The sequence below is a fragment of the Abrus precatorius genome, unplaced genomic scaffold, assembly GCF_003935025.1.
Source record: "Abrus precatorius isolate BTA unplaced genomic scaffold, Abrus_2018 Scaffold9, whole genome shotgun sequence".
Taxonomy (NCBI): Eukaryota; Viridiplantae; Streptophyta; class Magnoliopsida; order Fabales; family Fabaceae; genus Abrus; species Abrus precatorius.
The window spans coordinates 12,185,650-12,195,416 of NW_020874439.1; positions in this window are offsets into that span (position 1 = coordinate 12,185,650).

The following is a 9,767-nucleotide window of genomic DNA, read 5'->3' on the forward strand; positions in this document are numbered from 1 at the left end:
AATGAAAAAAGAATAATAATCAAAGGTTAAATAAGAAAGTGATTATCAACGGAGGTTAGTCTGAATAACAAGCATTTCAATATTACTTAAATAAGATTTTAGGTTTAAGTTTTTGTGTATACAAAAAATCTTCAGTGGTAGATTTATTCACCACATCCAGATACGTGATCCGACTTAGATTCAGATTAAATCAGATAGAAAAAAAAAAAAAAGAAGTGATTATCAAGTAAAAGATAATAAAAAAATAAGAAAAAATTATCTCATATAGATTAAAAAAAAATTGCCTAACGTAAATAAAGAGTTCCATGAAAGAAAAAAGGAAGCTCTTGTAAAAAGGAGAAGGAAACCGTCCAAAACATGGTATTGCTTTGCTTACTTGCCAAAATGTTAAAGGGGTTTTGGAGCCAATGTCACCTAGAGAATTAGAATCATTGCTAGAGTTGCACAATGCTCTATTTTAATAAGACTCAAATCTCTCTAAATTCTAATCAAAATCAAAGTACAAAAGTAATATATAATAAGAAAATATTGATTAAAAAATTTTAAAATCAAAATTAAATTTATAATATTACTTAAACAATATTTTTATATTAATTAAAAATAAAACAAGGAAAGTGAAATAAAAAATACATATTTTTAAGACTCTTTGATTTTATTTTTAGTTTTCATATTTTAATAATTTTTTTATTTTAGTCCTTTCAAACAAATTCTTTTTGGTATTTATTTTCTTAAAAAAATTTATTTTTAATTCCTAATATTAACTAAAATTGAACCGTGACAATATGTTTTTAATTATTAACTAAAATTTAATAAAATTAAAAAAGTAAAAAGAATAATTATACAACTGGCTACTTTTTTTATATGATTTTTATTTTTCAAAATTTTAAAAATATGAAATTTTTTGCAAAATTATAAGAATATGAAGTTCAAAAATCGTTTTTTTGACGTGATACAAAAATTCAGAGATAAAAAAATAAAAATAATTTCAAAAGTCATAATGATAATTTTTAAAGAAAAATATTAAAAAATTAAAAATCATTAATAGCAATTTTTAAAAAAATAATTAAATATTTAAAAAGTACATCAAAAGTCGTGGTAATAATTTTTGACAAATATAGTTAGTGACGATTTTTAAAAAATTCATATTCTCGTAATTGTATAAAAAATCTGATATTTTTTGAATTTGAAAAAAATTCATATATAAAAAAATGTTCCCACCTATATTCATAATTTTTAATAAAAATAATGTTGCTAAAGTAAGAAAAAGCACTTAAACTATCTAAAAGCATTTGAAATTGGGAATAAATTGAATAAAAATATGTATAAGGAGTTGAGATGATGATGGCAATGATTGGGAGTTTGCATGGAGTTGATGAGTGCGCTCTAAACTGCATCTGCATGCGTCCCCTCACACTTTTTCTCACCAAATCTTTCGCATATCTTTTCATAGTGTGCCCCTCACGTGCTTCAACAAACCACTGCTTCACTCTCTATATAAATGAAAAATCTTTTATAATTTCTTTATTTATTTTAATGCGTGATTTGCTCGAATTAAAGGAGAAAAAATTATCTTAATAAAATATTTTATTTAATTTGTAAGGAAAAAAATTATTATTATTATATCCTTACAGTATAATGTTTCTGCAACTTTTTTTTCTCTTATTTTTATTTTCTTTTGTACCAAAGTCAGTCTAAGGGTATCCTTTCAATTTTAATTTCAACTTAAAAGTGACTCTATCAATATTGAAAATAAAAAAATATCATGTATTATTATATTATTAATCATTTTATTAATATTAACATATTATTTAATTGGAATTAGCATTAATTAATTATTTAGAATATAAATATTTAATATTAATAATAAAAAATTTTAAAATCAGAATTTGCTTGTATTTTTAAAAACAATTTAGATTACATTAATCATTATTTTAATCTTACCGATGTTTTATAGTTAATTTGTGTTAGATATAATGTATGCTATTTTTAGTTTATGTGAATTATATTTGAGTACTCTATTGATATTAAAATTTTAGTAGCATGGTTATACACATTTTTATTATATATTTTATTTTTTATGATTTGGAACCTTTAAAAGAAATTATAATAAATAAAAAATTAGTATAATGAACATATTTAGTTAATTATACATGATTATATTTAACTTTTTCAATTGCAGAATAATTTGTGCATTTTTAAATATTTTTTCTTTTTTTATGCTAATTATGATGTCATCTCATGTAAAAACGTTAAGTTAAACGAGAGTAATAATAAGGATTAAAAAAAAAATCTCTTGATTGATTATATTTAGCCATTGCCAATATAAATTTAGCTTTCAGGAAAATGCCATTGACTATTACTTTTGAGTCTACTCATATTTAGAATATTGTTAGACAAAAATGAGATTATTTAAATTAAGTATGTCTAGTAGTAATAAATAAGATTATTAGAAAAATGCTAAAAAATTTTAAATTTTGTTGGTGATAAGTTTATTATATTATAAATTTAATTATTTATATAATATAACATTAATAATTTTTTTATAAAAAATTATTGATAAATAAATTTTTATAATGATCTAAACCTAAAAATTATAAAAATAATATAATTTTTATTTATCCTTACTCGTTAAAATCTTTTCATAAATTTTATTTAATTAATATGAGAAATTAACAACACATATATGAATAATTATTCAATAATAATATTTTATTAATGGTTCACGTGTGAAGCGTGAGGCGAAAATGTGAAGGGATGGAGTGAGGAGAGAGTAAAAGGGAGTCACGTGGATGCACGAGTTGTGATGCATGTGATGATGCCACGTGTCAACACGTGGTCCCATGATTGCACTCGTGCGTGTCACTTTGTCGCTCCAAAACCAGACACCAATCATTGGATACTCTCTCTTCTCTCTTTTTTTTTTTATCACAAAACTTTGTCCTCGCGTGTAACCTACATTCCCATTTACTGAATATTATTAACAATTTAATAAACTATGTGTAATATTATTTTTTATTTTTAAAATTTTTTATTGATACTCAGTATAAATTTTTAATAGTATTTATTATTTTTACATATTTATTATTTATTATTAATTTAAGAAAAATTTATAATATTATAATTAATTTTAAAATTAATATATTAAAATTTTTTATCAACTTGTTTAATACGCATAATTTAGTTAAAATATTCTTAAAAAAGGATGAAAGGATACATCTACACATAATATTTATTCTAAATTTTTTTATGAGAATCTTTTTTTTTATTTCTCAATATAAGATTTTTATAAAATTTTAAAAATATTTATTATTTTTTTACAGATTTATTATTCATTGTCAAACCTTTTAAGCTCTTAATAATTAATGTAATAATGAAATTTGAATTTAAAAAAGATAAATTTGAAATGTTGCAATTAATTTCTTAAAAACATATTAAGTACGTCCAATAATTTTTTAAAATGTGTAATTTAGTTAAAATGTTGTTGTAAAATGGTTTTTTAAGGGAGTACTTTTTTATTATTATTAAAAATCACAATATATCACAAAATATAATGTATTGATAATAAATAATTGTTATAATTTTTAGTAAAATTATTCTTCATTAATTTTTTTATGTACCCTTAATATACATGAGAAAATGCATTATTAATTAATACTTAATTGTGTTATTTTACTTTAAAATGCCTGTTATGTGGGTTTTTTTTTATTGTTTCTTGAGTTGTTTAAACTTTTATATCTATAAAATTAAAGAAATTTAAATTTTAAGTTAATTTTTTCTAATTAGAACTATTACAATTTTAGTTTTATTTAATTTTTTATATATTAAATCTAATAATTTATTTTGATTTTTGAACTTTCTTCTGCTCAAACTTTATTTATAATAATAACAAAATTCAGAATTTTTTATGTTCAAATTATAATCTCCCATAACACAAAAGTTTTAAATTTTGATTTTTTACTTATAATTGCAATAAAAATATATTATTGATCTTTTATCAATCCGTATTCTTTCCATATTTCACTTTTTATTTGCAAATATCCATATAATGAATGAGATATTTGTTAATTATTGAAAATATTAAATTATTGAGGTGTAAGAACTGTTTTAAAAAAATTCATACTAACAAAAATATATATTCGTCATTACGATTGATTCAGTTAATGTTGTCACATATAACAAATTAAAATATTAACACATATATTTTCACATATACTAATAATAATTACTTAATTATATAACTTATTACATAAAAGTAATATTTGTATGCAATTTAAATAAGATATTGATTTAAAACAATGCTTTTACAATTTTTTTTAAATATTCATTTTTACATTATAGCAATCCTCCTTCAAGTTTATAACTCCTCCCAAATTTTAACTATCAATTACACTCCACTCTAGCTATTGGTGTATTGGACCTAAGGGATATATGTTAAGTTAACCATGTTACTAACCAAGTTGACATGAAAAATTACTATAACAATTCATACACAAAAAGCAAACTACACTAGTTTTATTATTGTAAAGTTATTCATGTTGTATCTAAAAAAATGCAAAAGACATTGGTACCACCAATTTTAAAGAGACTACTTGGCAAACCTCACAAAAATAGGAAAGAGAGGTTGATGAGAATGTTGGTGGCGCAAACTTTGGATGAAGGTCTACAATAGTGAGGTGTAACACTTGCAAGCAATTCGATCACAACATACGAACATGTCAAATTAAGAGCACCCATTACCTCTGCAATGAAAAGTTCACCTCTCAAAACCAATGGATCTACACCCCCAAAGTCAATATTCAACAGCATCAACATCACCCAAAGGTGGGGCTATAAGCAAGCTAAGAGGAAGCTTGTGATCAAATTTGCTACCAAAAGTAGAGGCACTTGAGTCAAGAATTAATAACAACGACATCAACCAACCACTTTGCACATTTTCAACACACAAGGAAGCTAAAAGTAGAAAGATTAGCAAATATGAGTTTTTGTTCACTTTTTTTTTTTGGGAATTTGACAGCCATAACGTAATTTGGAGACAACAAGTCAACAACTTTTATAACCATGTTTTTTGCTAGTGTGTGCTAATCCCTATTATGGAGCTTTTGTAACTATGTTTAGGATCATAACTTGTGGAGATATAAATGTTGTATAACTGTGTTTATTTTGCACTACACTAACAGTGCATTATTATGGTTGATTGCTTTATGTTTGTCTTGCTTTATGATAATGCTCTCATCATCCTTCTCTCTAAATATGACAGAGCCACACAATTTTTAAATTCCAATTGAAAGTTGATACATTAAAAATTTAGTCAAATTCTCCACAACACATGGGAGGGTACTATGCATTAGATTCAATGTGAAGAAATGCAAAAAAATTACTAATTCACAACATAGCTATAGCCAATCCTAGTACATTCACATTGATTGCATGATTCCAACTTCTACTTCATAACGACCAAATCATATTTAACTTGAATTAACTCCTTAAATTTCACAACCCCTTCATGCGATGTTGCTTCATTGGAGTGTTCTTTTCTCAATATATTACCAGCATCTAATGGCTTCACTCATTCAATGTACATGCACACTTTTTCTTGACAGTTATAGTACAGCCAATTTTTGTTTATTTCATATTCAAAACATCTAATAGTAGAACGTCTACCACAATGGCATGTATAACTTTGATCCAATAGATTAAGCATTAGCTACTATGGGTCCACTCAACTAGAAGTGTAGTATGCTCTATAATCACACTGTAGCTAGTGAGAAGAATTAACATTTGGTGGCAACACCATATGATCGTAGCAATTCATTTCTTGACACTTTTGAATCTCTATAAAATATGGTTTTGTTTTAGTGTTTGAATATTTGGAAGAAAGGAGAAAAGAATGGTTTAATTTTAGGAGTAAGGAAACAGAAGAAAAAAATTGAAAAAAAAGAATTAATAAAAAAACTTCAATTTAAATAAATTTAAAATTTGATTTAATAATTTTTTTAGAGAATTTATAAAATATTTTGTTTATGTTTAAAAATTTTTAAACAAAAATTACGGTGAAATAAAATTTCTCTTTCTTTCTTCTTCTTTAAAATTAACTTTCAAATAAAGCACTGAATTTCCTTTATTTAGATTTATTGTTAATTAAAATAACAAATATATTATATTGTTTTACCATATTTATTTTTAACTGAAATCTTAAATTAATACTGAAAAAATTAAATTATAAAATAAGCTCATCATATTTTATTAAATCTAAATAAAATAAAAATAAGATAAATTCTTATTAAATAATTAACACTCGCGTTAAATTTTTCTGTCAGTTAAGTCTTTATTATTCTGTCTCATGCTACCTTTGCATTTTTTCCTCATTATCCAAATCTTAATTTATTAGTATCAGTGTTTTTTTTTTTTTCAAATTTGTTTCATCTTCTTTTACTTTTTATTTAGTCAATTCGTACTATGTAAAAATAATTGGAATATATAAAGAGGCTCAAAAGATTATTTTGTTTTGTTGATTGTTAGAAATTTTAACTGCTAATTATAAAAGAAAGTTAGAAATTTAAATGGTCTTCTCTCTATAAGTTTTTTTTTCTATTTCCTATTTTTATAATATAATAAATCAATTTACTAATAAAACTGAAACACCATAATAGAATCTAATACTATGTTGAATTTAAGTTTGAAGCCTAACTCAACCTTAAACTAGTTGATAAGATGAGAATTACTTTGGATTTTACAAAGTCTTATTTAGCTATATTAACCGGTGATAAACTAAGTCAATTGACAAATTTTGATTCACTAATAAAATGACCCAATTGGTAAAAAATTATTTACCAGCCAGAAAATAAGATAAAATCATATCAAAAGCTACACTCTGACTCTGAGCATTGGGTAGAATAGAGGAGCTAACATGATGTGGGCAATCAATTCAAACAGTGTAGAGCTCATGAAATTCAGCACCAAATTTTGTAAGCAAACATGAACAAACATTCTTCCCTCTAAAGATGTGTAGGAAATATGCTTATTATATATTTTGAAGGGATAATAATAATATGCCTTTTTTTAATGATTTACTTATTATGTAAAATGTATTTCTTCTCCCTCTCCATCTGGTTTTCTCCCACTATTATCTTAAATATTTTATTGACTAATTGAATAATATTTTAAACGTGATTTTTAATATAATTTTTCTAAAATTGGATAAAAGATTTTTGTACTTTACCACTATAATATTATATGTATTTTTTATATTATTTTGATTAAAGTTTTAGTTTAGAATGACATACTAATCCTTAGTACATGAATTATTGAGATCGAATTTTAATTTTAATTAAAAATATCATAAAAATAATTATAATATTATACTTAAATTTTATTTCAATATTAAAAAAATTAATTTAAGTGATGTATAAATAATTTTTTAACCATATATTTTTGCTTTAAATCATATGAGTTGAATATAAATATTTTTAATTTGAATAAGAAAAAATTATTTATAAAGCTTTCTTTTAGTTATAAACAAATTTTAAAATGTATTAATTACTACATTATTTTTATACTCTTGTTAATTATAAAATTTATATAAATAAAATATTCACTTATTATATATTGAAGTATATATATCTATTTATCATATAGATAAAATATTAATTTAATTATTTAATATTATGAATATTTTAAAAATAGAATATAAAATTATAATTTATGGTTAAATAAGAGAGGGGCTGAATTTGGAAGGATGGTTTTGTTGCATGCGAAGAGTTGAAAATGGGTGGGTGGGACCCACCGAGCGTGCGTGCGATGCAAAGTTAAAGTCAGAAGTCAGAACATCTGTCTTTACCATCTCTCGTGGGCCCCACTCTTCTCTTCTCTGCTCCACTCATTTCTTTTCCTTTTTTTCTTCATTTCTAAATATCAGTTTCTAAATTCCATTTTGAGAATTTAAATATAAATATGTTTTATCTTTTAACAAATACTTTTACTTTTAATTTCTTAAAATTAATCTTAAATACTAGTATTAATTATATTGTTAAATAAAATATTTTAATATAAAAATTAAATATATATCATGTACTTTTTAAAGCTTAATAAATTCTATAACTTAAGAAATTAATATTTTTATTATTGATAGTTAATATTATATTATATTAAATTAAATTAAATTAAAAATATAAAATTTTAAAAAAATGAAAAATCAATGCAAGAAAGTTCACATGATATGATTAAAAATAAAAAATTTTAAAAATAGTCACATATAGTATAATTTTAAAAATATCTGTATATAACAATAAAAAAACCCATTTAATATATAAAAACAAATGCATTCATATTAAAAAAATAAATTTTTATTAGATATATTTTATAAAATAAAAAAAATTATTAGGAAAATATATAGAAAGATATAGTAAAGCTGGTATGTTTCTTACCGCATGTTTAAATGTGGGCTCAAGAAAAGGTGCCCTGTTTAACTCATGGGTCAACCAAGGCCCAACACTGATGAACCCTAACCCAATAGTGTCACAAATTTGATTCCCATTTTCTTTAAGATGACAACTATGTTCCCTTTTCAAGGACTCAATCATGTCAAATAAATATACACAAATTATATCTCTTAAATTGTATATCTAAGAACACTAATGCATATAGCTTTTTTGTTCTTACAACATATTTGACCTGATTGAGTTCTTTAGATCTAATGCATAATGTATTTTATTTCTTATAATTTATTATTATTATTATTATTATTATTATTATTATTATTATTATTATATTATCACTCTTTTTTAAAGTGATTTTTATATAAAATATATTTTTTTATAACTATATTAATAAAAAATAGTTTATATATAAAAAATAAATTAAAATTAAAATAAATATATGAGTATGACAATAAATACTCTTTACAATATATGTTCTTCTGAACTTTCAATTTTTAAAATTTTTTTATTAAGCAAATAGATATTGAATAAAGTTTACTTAAATTTAAAATAAACTATGAAAACACTAACATTAAACAATATTGGGAGTAAAAAATAAAACAATCACATGATGAAATCTAAAATATTGATCATATTAATTACTAAACGATGAAAATTACTTGTCAAGCTTTTGAGTGAACATTTTCTTCATCAAGTAACCGTGTGTTGTTATACAATTTAATTAAACATTTACTTAATCAAAATTTAATATAAGAATGCATATATTATAAATTTAATCATAATTTTTTAATATAAATTATTATTATAATAATTTATATTAGTAAACTTATTAAAATGAATTAAAAATTTATAAAATTCATAACGAATTTTTACAATTTGTTTTATAAACTTTTTAAAATTCTCCTTCAATCTTCCAATTGATAGTTTTAACCATTAATTTGATTGATAAAATACATATTTTTTTATTAACCAAATGCAGATTAGAAATGATGAATATATATTTCTTTTATTAAAAAAGAAGGACATGATCTAAAACATATTTTTTTATTTATATAAATAATTAAAAAATTATAATTTATTTCTTCGTTATCTGTTTTTTAAAACTTATATATGAAACAACAAAAAGATGCTTTTTTTTAAAAAAAATTAATCTCATCTTATTCAAAATCTAAAATTAGGGAACGAAATAAAAAATATCACCGCATTTTTACAATAATCTATAAATAAAACAAGGACCAAAAAAATATTTTTCCAAAGAAAAAAAAAAAAAACATAACCATTGCTACGCTTGTTTTTCATATTTAATTTCAATATCTCCCGAGTTTTAATTCT